The 13430-nt window shown below is 46.2% G+C and overlaps 1 protein-coding gene across 1 annotated transcript in view; it reads right to left on the reverse strand.

Moving 5' to 3' along the window:
- Positions 1 to 13430, reverse strand: part of IKBKE (inhibitor of nuclear factor kappa B kinase subunit epsilon) — a 78539-nt gene that overhangs the window by 23351 nt on the left and 41758 nt on the right. The window lies entirely within an intron of this gene.

A 13430-nucleotide genomic window follows, 5' to 3' on the forward strand; every position in this document is an offset into this window, starting at 1 on the left:
CTGCCAAAACTAGGAATCCTGCCTCCTCATCGTGCACCACAGGCACTCAACACTGAGTCAACCTCTATAAATGTTAAAGGAACACTTTCAAGGCTAAACACACCAATTTAATCTACTGGGCCAGAAAAACAAACTACCTTGCGAAATAAGAGCTACAATCCATGCTGGTTACCTAACCACATTTCCTCTCCCTTCCTGCCCCCAGGCTCTAAACTGGTTTGCAATGATAGTAGCAACCAGGGAACATGGTCCCGTAGCTGGGACAATGAACCTGGAGAGAGAGGACCAGGATTCTAGTCCCAGCTCTGCCACTGATGTGCTGTGTGACCTTGGGCAAGTCACCTCACCTCCCTGGTGTCTCAGCTTTCCACTTGCAAAACACACTGCCCACCACTGGAAAGAGTTCTTATGTTTATGTATTTAAAGCATATATATTAGCAGCAGCACCATTTCCTCACCTGACCTATGTTTGTAATCTTGTGAACATGTTGTCTATAAAAGTGACACCTCCATAGCTGCCCAGAGGGCTGGGTTCAGACAAAGTCTCACTACCCTGCTTGGATTAGCAAGAGAGAGTAGTAGGATGCTGCTCCAAAAATTATCTGGGTGAGTTATTAGTGACCACCTTTTACTTCAAATGCCCAAATTGAAAAGAATTTAAATGGTGGATGGGGGGCAGTGCAGACAAAGACAAAAAAAGAGACAGTAATTTTAATCTGCAAAGTGGTCTCCTGAAGAGAGAAATATTAAATAAGGTCAACAATTGAAATTCTATTTCCCAGGTTTACTGGAATCAGTATTAAACGGATGCTTTCACCTGCTAAACAAATGCACTGCCTTAAACAACTAGTGCTGTTAGAAATATGCAGCATTCCATGAACCATGGGGAGAGACAGGGAGGTGTCACTCCTTGCTAGGGAAATGGGCCCTGATTCAGCACAGCACTTAAGCATGCACTTAATTGCTTTGATGACTAGGGATGGATTCAAGCAGGTGCCTAAAGGTACACGCTTACCTTAAGTGTTTTGTTTAATCAGGGCCACAATGCAGAAGTTAAAGGCCAAATCCTGTCCACAGATGCACAGGTGAGCTCAGTGAGCAATGCATATATGAAGCTAAGGGAAGAGCCTGGTTCCATGTATACTTCAAGGGCGTCCGCTACAGAGTGTCACATGACGAGTCTTCCGTGCAGAACACAAACAGAATGATTCGGAAGATTTCCTTACAGAGAAGCCTCTAGTCCAAAAGGTTTCCTGCCTTTGCAAAGCTATGGCTGTCGCAGCTGAATGCACACAAGCTGAAGACTGAAGGCATCAGATTCCAACCCCAGAGCAGGCTGCTGTGGCAGACACTCTGCAGGGATATGCTATCAAATGCCACAAACACTCAAATGAAACGATCACAGTTTTATGGCCACTCAAAATGCAATGGCTGCACATTCGCCTGGATTCACTGAGGACAAAAGCAAGTCATGAGACTTCACAACAGATGCAAGCGGGGGGACACATGAAAGGGCACTGGCTGGGAGAAGGGGAAACGGATTTGACTGCTGGGAAACAACAAGCCTAATCAAGTAAGGAAGTTCTAATGGTGGGGACAGGTAACATGCATCTTCTCCCCAGGTGGTAATGCAAACGTACATTATTGTGGTGGTGGGAAGGGCGGGGGGGGGGGGGGGAAGTGCGTATACACACTCCCCAACAGCAACCTATTGTTCAGGTGGAAGTAGCTATAAAAATTAGTGCCAACAGTAAACTCACCTCTGAAACCTTCCTTGGCTACAATCCATTGTATATAACTAATGACCTTCATCTCTCCAGGTAGGAGGCTTCACAATCAACAGAGCCAACTCTGAGATAAATTAATCTAGTTTTTGGAAGTGGTCAGACTGATGACCTTTCAGCGACCTACAATACTCATGACAAATCTCAAATCTGAGATTTCCCCTTCACCTCCATAATTCGTGGTCCATAAGCAGTGATTGCACCAGATTTCAACATTCTAGCTTCAGTGGGTACTCGGACAGCTGCAATTCTACAACAAAAGACAGGGGACCTTGGATAGAAAGGTCCAAGTTGACATGGGGATTGCCCTCTGCATATTCAGTGATATAATAGAAGAGAACCAAATATCAAGATTCTAGCCCAACAGAACTTGAAAATTAATTGCTCCACTCGCTCCTTTACAAAAAAAGCCTATCACACTCGATATATACACCTTCCTATATGACAGCACTCCAACTCCTCAGAACAAAGCAGGGTCTGAAGGTCTTTAAACTGTGAATGACCGTAGCTGTGCCATCCTTTATAGCTCTTGGACTACAAAGTCATTTCAGACCATCATCACTGCATGGTGACAGTGCTTGGTCAGTCTTCCCCAACTCTATTTGCTGTTCTATATACGTTGCTGTCCTAGCTATATCGGAGATTTGTGTCCGATCTAGCAATAACCACTCCTATTTTCTCCTCTCTCCCTGCAAGACTTATCAAAAGCGTAGCTCACATCAGCAGTTCAGCTTGGTTCTCTGAAATCCCAGGTGGAAACCTGATGGGTTTGGAACTGAATTTGTCAGCATTTCCTTTCAATAATTGCCCTCTGCTCCACTACAGCACCCATGTCACAAACCGAAGCACACTCTTAGGAAGCACTGCAGGATGCTTCTCTTTTCCGAGCTCCCTCCACCCAAACAAATTCCCAGTTTCCTGGCTACCAGGTAAAGCTTCCTGGTAAAGCTGTAGCCAGCACGAGAGCCTGGTATTTGGTCTCTCCCACTGAGATCTTGAGTGTTTCAGCTCAAACCTTGTAAGATGCCATAGCACAGGCTGCTGGTTACCAAACAAATGCTTAAAACTACACGTTTTAGGTGTCACACGTTACAAGCACAGTGTACAATAGCCTAGTCCAGTCTTGTATGCCTGATTCCATTTGCTGCAACAGTACAGCTTAAAGACTGAAGCCCAAATGTTTCTTAATTAACTAACAGGATGACAAATAAGGGCCATATGCTGCCCTGGATCCACACGCAGAACTACCATCCATTCGTTTGTTGACATGAATGGGGCTGCATGTGAAGACCCAGTAGTCCACCCTACGGAACGGTTGAAAAAGACCAAGACGACAGCCCAAGTTACTCTCTCCAGGCCTCTGTTCGAGTTGAGTCACATCCTAGGAGAAGCTAGGAACAAGACTCTTGAATAATGCACACTGAACAGCCCACTTCCCTGCTGCCTACCCAAAGCCACCACACATAAAGTGATTGTGAAAGGTCTGAGCCAACTGCTGTTGGAAAGACTCCCATTGACTAGAATGGGAATCACAGATGCTGTTGATTCAAACCTACTGAAGTCAGTAAGACTATTACCTGCAATGGCCTTTGGATCCAATCTTGAGAGAGAGAGAGAGAGACACACACACACACACAGTCTGAACCGACCAGCTGTCATAAGGAAGGCAGTCTCCAGGAAACGAAAGGTTTTTACTCTGACATAAGCATGGCAGAGACACTGCTCTCACCACACCCCTAGCTTTTCCATTGAGAAGGAAACAAAAAGAATCCACCCGCCCGAACTAGTTCTTGGAAAGGGTTTATTTATGGCCATCAGTTTAGAAAGGGGAAATCAAAAATAGGGGATTTCAATGTGGTTTTGGTTCACACAAAAAGAAAAAATTCCAGCCAAAACCCCAGGCTTTGTTCAGCAACATGCTGCTATCACCGACTACCCCTTTTCCTAATAGCAGAACCATTCACACAATCTCTAAAAAACAAGTTAGGGAAGTTCTGGACTCAACATCTTCCTCTCCCTTGAATCCTCACACCGGTGGACTCTCCTGCTGCACATTCAGCATGTGCTGCTTTGCTTTGTGCCTAAACTTCTGCACTAGAATGAAAAGTTAGCTATTAATGTAGACAGAAACCTGAACTGGGAAACACACACAGCCCAGTGTTCCAGGTAAAGCCCTCTGTCTGCTAAAGAATAGGCCAAAGTAAATTTAACTAAATATTTAAGATGGGCCAGAACCAGAACGGTAGAGCTGTACTACAGAAACCGTGAATAGTCTCCAACTTTGGATCTGGATCCAAGACATGCCTCAGACCCACCTTTTACATGTAATCAGGAGTTGCGCAAGAGTGAAATTTGCAACTTTCTGTGCTACATGAGATGCACAACCAGGACTCACCAAGGGAAGGCAATGCACTGACTTTGAGAGACACTGCTGCTCTGGGGGACATAACTTTTAAAGGGGTCTTGGTTAAGAAGATACATTATACTTAAGACCTTTTCCTGAGTTACTAACATTGCTTCAGATTCTCACCACTGAATGATAACCTACATTTACTCCAACCCTGCCCCTATATGCAGTTTGTTTAGTTTTGGAATTTTGATACTGTAACTACTCATTCTTTGTGTCTCTTTGTTCACAGCTATTTCCCTTTTGGGTTTTCCTAACTAAACGCATTAGGATTTTTCTTTTTTAAATCTTCTTCCAGAGTCTTTAAACATTCCAAAGCCATATGAGCAATCCCCCTAAAACCTATTCACAGGGAGTTTGTAACACCCTAACCGTTCCACATACGAACATTTTAAGCTAAAATTTTCAAAGGGACTTAAGTGAGTTAGATTCCCCTAGGTTCTTTCAAAAAATTTCCCTCTTTGGAGGTGGAGGATTGGTTTTATTTTAAATAAACCATATATAAACATCTGGTCCTAAATTAAAGCACCATATCCCTTTAAATGCTTGACAGTCAATCATGCCTCGCCTTTTTGCATAACATGTAGAAAATTTTAATGGCAGAACTTTTGACACTGGTGAACAAACACGACATGCACCATTTATTACTAGTACTTTAATAAGAGGCAAGCAAGGCAGGTGGGAAGGAAGTGCATGTAAGGTGCACACACTCTTCTGCAGGGATTTAAATAACACATGTGACAAATTGACCAGCGCTGACATATTATTGTACCACATTGTGCTACCATGTGATATGATGTTGATAGGGTTACACTAAAGGAATATCATACCGCGTTAAAACCTTAATGTGTTACAACAGGACCATATGCTGCTACGGTCTCTCCCACTTGCCCTTCATTAACAAATGGCACCAAGAGATATGTGTATGATCCCTGCTTACACACCACAGTGTGTAAATCACAATCAGAAACATTTGATTCAGAATCCAGCAAGTGCCAAAAGCAGAAAAACCAGAAAGGGCTGAACAGGGGAATAATTGCTCCAGGGAGGTCAGCATTAGAACATATGCCTGCTCCCCCCCACCCCCAAACAAAAAACACACACAAAACCTTACAAAAATACACCACAACCAACACCTTCTTATGGACCAGCAGCAAGCTGTGATACTGCCTGCCTGCCAGAGAAACGGAGTCTGCCAAGCTCATGCAAACTGCATCCACTGCCAGGAATGTGGACAGACCAGCCCATTACAGAGCATTATCCAATGCTGCAGCCTCGATCACTGGTAGATACATAAAACTACCTTTATTTATGTATCAAATCAAAGGTGAGGCTATTTCATGGCTGTTACTCATCTGTCTCACTCTCTACAAGGAAGCAAATGAAATGACTGTGAAAAGCTCAGCAGATTTCATGATGTTATAAATAACACATTCACACAGTTTCTACCACCCACGCAATTTAAGTTTACGTTTGCATGAGAGTGGGAGGACAATAAATTGTTCATGAAGGGGAAATTTAACATCACAAATGAGAGCTGGAGACAGACATGCTCCATCTAGCCGCAGACTATGAACATGGGAAGCAGCAAAGCAAGCTTCCCGTTAAAGTGCCTGAACTCTAAGGGAAAAGCACGCTGATGAGTGACAGGCATTTCATCTTCCAGGGGCCAAATCAAACTCCTGGCTTCCCGGCTGGATCTTGCCGACAACAGGGCCCAGTTCATATGTTGGCAGCTATCACAAGGAACCAGACCGCCAAACTCATTTCACAGGGGCTCCTGAACAGCCTCCAGATTTTTGCAGCTTTGAGTTGCTACTGACCTAAGGTCCAATGGCTGCACAGACCACAAGAAAGAAAGACAGACAGACAGACAGACCACAGTTTGGGTGAAAGCAAACTAGCGTGTAAACTCTCCCTGTGGTACTAAGTTGTACACAAAAGGCCAGGTCTCATGAGGCACTGAACACCCCCAAAGTCAAAGGGCTTGGTCCCAGCGTTTGGGAATTCCTTTACACCAGAGCCAAGTGAGAGCAGAACAGTCCCCGATAAGAATCCTCCACTTACACAAGTGGCTGACTCTACACTGACCCAGGCAGCAGAGAATGAGGTCCCATGGGTCTGCAGCAGCTCCCAGGGTCAAAAGGACTCAGTCCCTACAATCACGGCCAGATTTTCAGAAGAGCTCAGCCCACTGGGTACATGTTTTACACTGAGCTCTTGTGAAAACCTGGCCCCAATTATTCTTTGTATTGCAGTCGCACCTAGGAGCCCTCGACATAGACAGGAGCCCACAAGGCTCTGGACAAACACAGAACAAGACGACAGCTCCTAACCCTCAAAAGCTGACAGCTCAATAAGCTGTGGGTGCTGACCACAGCACGACCCAACTCTGCACTCTTGAAAATCTGGACCGAAATATCAAATCACATCAAGATGGAGACAACCAGTCAGTAACCAAGCACTGCAACAGAACTGTGTGTCAGTCGCAGAAGGTGGGCTCAGCCATCAATCTCCAAGAACTCTTTGCGCTCTTCGGTCATTGCTCTTGAGGTGACTAAACTGATTTATTAATTTCAATTTCGGTCCTGCGACAAGAAAAAGAACAAATACGTTAATTAGCAAGACTAACTACCAAGAGATTTTCAGTGTATTTGTCATTTTTTTCCCTGCTGTATCCGGGATTCATGTTACAGCTATCATCAGTGAATGTTATGCTCTAGTGAATGACAAATCAAACCAAAAAGTGTGATCTTCTCTGCTAAGTGAAAATACTACCCTGCCATCTATTAGACAACGGCTGTTTCAGATAGTTTCTTGCCCTTTCACTATTAAAATGTGGAATGTCTTCTCCAGTCATGAGGCATTTTCTCAAGATAACAAAGGTCATTAAACATGACAATGGTCACCTTAAAAAAACACAGAAAAATAAGAAATATATTTTACTGTATATAAATCTAAGAACCTACATTGACACCCCTACTCTTGTGAAAAGTGCCAGTAAGATCTTGGGCTTCAATCCTGCAGACACTTAAGTCCATGTCTAACTTTACTATCATGAGTAGGGTCATAGTAGCAAAGTTAAAATGTGAATAAGTGTTTGCAAGATCAGGGCCTTTATAACCCTAAGTGGCCAGGACCTTGGTTTTAGGTCTCCTTTGAATGATGGCACCTCCAACACCACAGGAGACTGTAATGCCTTCAGTAGAGGAGAGGAAAGTAATTTCACCACAATGTTGACTTCTATTAGCAAACACCATGTTTTGCCAATGGAATCAAAATTAAACAGGTCTGCTTTTGTGTTTACTTCCATGTTTGTGCACTGCCGTCACCGCAGAGGCCAACACAGCGCTGGGTACAAAGTATTTTAACTGCTGCAGAAGGTTTGCTTGTTTCGAGGGATTTTTGTGCAGTGCTGGAAATAAAAATGGAGCTGAGCGCATGTGCCCCAATCACACCTGCGGGATTGTTTTTGCAGCCTGCTTAAAATTTCTCAGGTGTCGGAGTAGAAAAACATAATTAAGAATTAAGAGATTTAGACGCCCGACATGCTTCCTTTTTCCAGACCCTAGCAGTTTCAAGATGGACAATGACACTGACCTACTTTAAAAAAAAAAATTCACATTTTATTTATTTAACGTATACTTGTCTTGTCTCAGTTTCTTTAGTCAGTAACTAGATATTCCTCCATAAGCTATTAGTGAAACAAACCACCACGCAGAGTGAATTTATCACGCAGAGCGAATCCCGCCCCCATCAATATCTAGAATACAGGTAATTTAGAATATGAATATGGTACATTAGCACATACATTGCATTGTCAGTGTAACCTCTGAAGCATGCATCCCCTGCCAGACACAGAGTTCATTTTGAAAGGCAGTTTAATATTCCAAAGCACATCAGGATTAGATACGCTTTACAAGATTCTATATGCTGCACAAGGCAGGGTTAGAAAAACAATCAACAATACAAAACAAGAGAAAAATCACTGTAGAAATATTTAGCTGCTTAAAAAAAAAAAACAGATCCAGTACTTCACAGATTATCAGTGCCATCGTTTCGAAAGAGGAATCTAATAACTGTCCTTATAACTGCTAATATAGTTACAGAGGTAGAGAGGAGTTGGTAATAGGAAAATGTAATTTTCAGCTAGTTAAACAAGTAGATGTTATTGCCCAGACATAGGGTGAATGTCCATTCAACACGGAACATGGAAGCGTATTTATCAGCTACAAAAAGGGAGAGAGAATGAGCCATTCAGAGCCAGTGCTGGGCACAGAAAAATGTACATCTACCTAACTCAATCACCCCATCAAATATTAAGCTTTGATTACTACACAAGAGTCAATTAAAAAAATCATCAATAATCCAAGTTCCCTTGACACCATCAGAAGTTCCACATTGATCATTAAGTTCAATCAAGCTTCTCCCGCCAGTGTGTTATTTAGCTTATTGAGAAATGCCCTTACATTGCCAAATGGCATCTTGGCAGAAAAATATACATCATGCAATGATTCAGGAGTATCCTGCATTCTAGGGGCTAAATCCCATAAGCAGGTGCAACTCCCATTAACATCAGAGGAGTCAGAATTTCACGATCGTAGATCATGAAACTATGAAAATTCTATAATGAAGGTAAGAGCATCTTCCAATACCATCATTATTACTCTATGAATTTGCGACTTTCGAGAAAGTCTTTGAGAGGGACAGGAAAAGATTATTATTAAACATCACCAGCCCTCATGGAACAGCTGTTCTAAATCTTAAAGCCAAAACGACAGGCGTTATGTGCTAGTGACCAAAATGAACTCTCCAAGCAGCAGTTGACTACAGCACATTAACACACACACAACAAGCTCTTTGCTGCCAGACTCAAAAACTGATCTCTCTCATCTATTTGAGCACTGTAACACCACTGTCCACAGTCTTGTATAGACAATATTACATTAGATCCCAATGATACCCTTTAAAGCAACGCAGCCCGTGCATCAAACCATTATCTGTCATCAATACAACTATGTACTTAGCAAGCCTTTACAGTTACTGAAGAAGGTAAAACAAGTGACCTAATCAAGAATAAATCTGCGAATACACTGTGGGAGTACCAGGTGATTTACCAGTGGGTCAAAGGGGAAGGCATACAATGATCTCAAAACTGCAAATGAAGGTAAATACTTTGGGATGTAATAGGTTTAATAACTGATAATGCAAACCACAGGGAAAAATGAGAGCGAGAAAAAAGGAAAAAGATATTCCCCACCTGGGAGGTTACTCAAGGTTCAGAAACAGAGAAAGAAATAGCTCCCCTCTAATAAACATATCACCTTAGGCACTACTGAAATAGCCTTCTGCATAAAGCAGCGGCACTCTGCTAGAGGAATCGTAACCGCTGTACAAGAATGCAAATCAGACGCAACAAGGTGACACCAGGTGTTAGTTCCCGGAGACAATACATTATGTTCTAAAATAGATAGATTCCCGCCCGCTGGTTTTTCTTGACACAATCGGCAGGGTGTGGGGTAGGGGATTTGGAGGTCACCGGCCATTCGCAATCAACTGCCATGGGGTGGGGGGATCCCGGGGCGGGGTGGCTGTACTGAAGGGAGGAGATACCTGAATCCTGTTACGGGGGCTGAGGGGTTGGGACCCTGCAAGGGAGACGAGGGGAGTGATTACATTTCGGATCGGGAGGGGCTGCAGGGTGCTTTGCAATGGTGGGGGGTCGGGGGGGGGCACCAGGCATCTGCAACGGGAGCGGAGGCGGCGGCCAGCCACCGGCAGAGGAGGGCGGGGGAGAGACACTTACTGGCGCAGCGCAGGGCCCGCTGCTGCACCGCCCGCCCGCACAGGTCGCACCAGCCGCTCCCGAGCGCGAAGGCGGCGAAGCGGTGCCCTGCCCCGGTCTCCGGCCGCAGGCGGGGGTCGCGGGGCTGCTCGAAGATGGTCCGCACGTCGGGCAGCAGGCGCGGCGCCCCGGAGCGCCGCCGCCGCAGCCGCAGGCGGAGCAGCCCAGAGCGGGGCGGCTTGCCCGAGCCCGGCGGGTCCTGGGGGCGGCCGCCGGCCGGCCCCCGCTCGTCCCCGGCTCCGCCGCTGCCCGCCAGCGGCCCCCGCCACTGCGGCCCGGACGGGGGAACCGCGCGCCCCGGGCCGGGCTCCTCCGCGGGGCCCCCCGCGTCCGCCGGCGCCCCGCCGCCTCCAGCCGTCCCCGGCGGGGCCGCCCGCCCGCTGTCCTGCGCCGTGCCCCGCTGCTGGGGCGTCGCGGCGGGCGGCGGGCGGCTCCGCGGCTTGGCAGCGGCGGCGGGCGCCGAGCGCTTGAGGATCTTCTTCCGCTCGCTGGCGCGGAGGCCCTGCGGGAAAGGCGGCTGCTCGGGGTCCGGGAGCAGCGGGCAGGGGCACGGCCCCAGGGCGGGGGAGGCCATGGCCAGCGCCCGCCCGCGGCTCCGCGCAGCCGGAGGGGGGCCGGGGAGCGCAGGCGCTTTAAACAGGGACCGGCCGCCCAGCCCCAGCCCGGCGGAGCGGGGGGGGGGGGCGGAGAAAGGAGGAGACAGGGGGCGAGCAGCAGCTACGCCCGCAGCGCTCCCCGGTTCGCAAACGCAGCTGCAAGGGGAGGCGACCAGCGGAAAAAAAAAATCCCCCCACACGCACCGGGGGCAAGTGAAACCAGAACCGTCCTCTGGCTCGGGAGAGCACCCCAGCGAGCGAAGGGCGAAACGCTTCTTCCAGGAACCCTGCCCTGCCCCACCGTGCTGACCGGCCCCGGCCCGGCCCCTGCCCACGCGGCTGCACCTGAGTAACCAGGCAGGCTGGGTCACTCTGCCCCGCTGCATGCACGCCCCAGTCTGGCACCGGTTCAGGGGGTGCGGCGGCAGGGGCTTCCAAACCTGAGCTAGCAGCCCGCCCGCCCCATGCCACGGGGGGCCTGCAAATGCGGGAGAGGTGAGATTTTCCAAAGTGCCCACCTCTCATTTTCAAAAGTGACTTAGACACGTAGAAGCCTAAAACTATTGGAGACTGTCGTTTTCCTAAGGGCCCAAGTCACTTTTGAAAACAGGATTTATGGCCCGAGTTTTAAAAGGCAGTTAAGCACTCAGTGAGATTTTCACAAGTACCACCCGAATTCCTTTCAGAAGCTGGCTCTTTGGCCCACCTAAGAGTGGTGCCGCTGAGGATATGGGGTAAAACAAACATTCACAATTTGGAGTTAGATCAAGCTGTTCTTGATACACCATGATAAATAAATCAAAATGTTAGGGGGTAAGGAGTTTACACCACGTTACAACACCTCCTCCTTCCCCCACCTTATTTCTTCAACTCCTCTCTGCGAAACACTTTGATCCATTATTTTCACACTTTCCCCCAACATATTAACAGGAAGCTGTGTATGAAGATGCAACAAAGGAGTTTTTGGAGGGGAAGTTTTGAATCACTAAATCCTATTTATAAATAAAGTAACTTACAGCCTTTGTTAAACAGCAAACCACCACAGACCTATATTCTTATACATAAACAGAGATGCATTTCAGCGGGTGAGCAGATACCATTGTCAATTAAGCTCACCCATATTTTCTCATTGTTTCCTTGCACTTCCCTGGCTGTTTGTATCCACATATTTTACAGGTAGAGTGTAAGCTCGCTGGAGCACGGTCTGGCTTTTTGTTCTGTTTGTAAAGCAACTAGCAGCCAGGGTCCTGGTCTAGGGCTCCCAGGAACTATATTAATAATTAATAATAATTAATAATGTAATTTTCCTACCTTTGTCGTGATCACTTGTTTATTAAAAGGTTAAGATTTTTTCATTGTGCAACCAAAATATTCAAGCTTGGGTGCTTGCTGTTCGGTGCCTAAATCCATACATAAGGCACTTTCAGAGGTGACGGGCATTCACAACTTCCACTGAACTTAATGGGAACTGCAGCTGCTCAAGGGCTTCTGGAAAACGGGGGAGGAAAAAAAAAAATCAAGCCACTTACTGAGGTGCCTAACTTTGGGCTCCCACGTTGAAAAGTTTTTACTGCTTTTTTTTTTTTTTTTTTTGGTGTGTTTTATTCCCTGGAAGTAAAGTCAAAATAAACCCACCCACTTCCCATTGCAGGCAGCTTCTGGCACGAGCATGACCTAGCTGCAAGCAGAGTTAGATAAAGTTTGGCTGTTTTTGTGGGGTTTTTTTTAAAGTTTCCATTGAATTTTTAAATATCCCTGAAACATATCGTTTGCTTTTAGACTCCCCCACCCGCATAACCTAACTTATGGGCCAAACTTGATCTGTCTTTTTAAAACAAGGGATTTTTGACATCAGTAGAGGGTGGGTGAGCAAGACCACCAATGAATGGTGGGAGGACTGTCTGCACAATCAGCCCTTCTCAGCCTTTCCTCAAGGTGAAACTTGCACTTTTCTTCTCTTTCTTTCATATCAGAGTAAGCCAAATTGGAAGACCCATGCTGCCCCAGCTCCTGGAGTCAGGTGATTACATGGGAAACTCAGCTTTCATTAAAAAAAAAAAGTCAAACTGTTTGGGTTGGCAATATACTGAGAGAGTAACACCACCTCCCTACCTCCCAGCATGTCAGGCAGATTAGTCAGATAAAGTACAGGAGGACGAGATCTTGACATGGAAGGTGCCACAGAAGTGCTCAATATGATGAGGGAGAGCTCCTGCAGTGCTTTGCCTGGGATGGGATGAATGAGTGATGTGGCTGAGCAAGATCTTTCTAGAGGCAATTCCAGTAGACCCCTCCAACTGGTCTCTTGATTTTAACCGGAAGATTAGTAGTCACAGTAATCAGCACCTTTAGAAAGCAGCAGACCAATTAGTGGACAACTGGAACAAATGGAAGTTTTCCCACTGGAATTACACAAGGGCTGCAGAGGGTTATGTGCATTTAGAAAGCTGAAACTTATTTCTATACATGCCACAGGCAATATAAAGGGGGGAAATATTATAGACCAACTTTAAAATGGCTCCAGCCTGGGCCTCAAGGCAGCTGTACACCCCAAGTGGCTACATGTCTAGCTACCTGCTTTGCATTCGCCAGTGCCAAGCAAACAAGAGGTTTTCAGGGAGCACAAATATACGGGTGGCAAAACAAGCTGCTGCTTTGGAAGATTTTTGCCTCCTCCTCAGAGCTTCCTGCAATCTCTGCTTTGCAAACTCATTATCTTCTCTGTCTTTTAAATCAAGAGAGAAGAAACAAAAAACCAATCATACCATTACATGTAATATCATACCTTCTGCAGTACT

Source organism: Natator depressus, chromosome 21 (genome assembly GCF_965152275.1).
Source record: "Natator depressus isolate rNatDep1 chromosome 21, rNatDep2.hap1, whole genome shotgun sequence".
Classification (NCBI taxonomy): Eukaryota; Metazoa; Chordata; order Testudines; family Cheloniidae; genus Natator; species Natator depressus.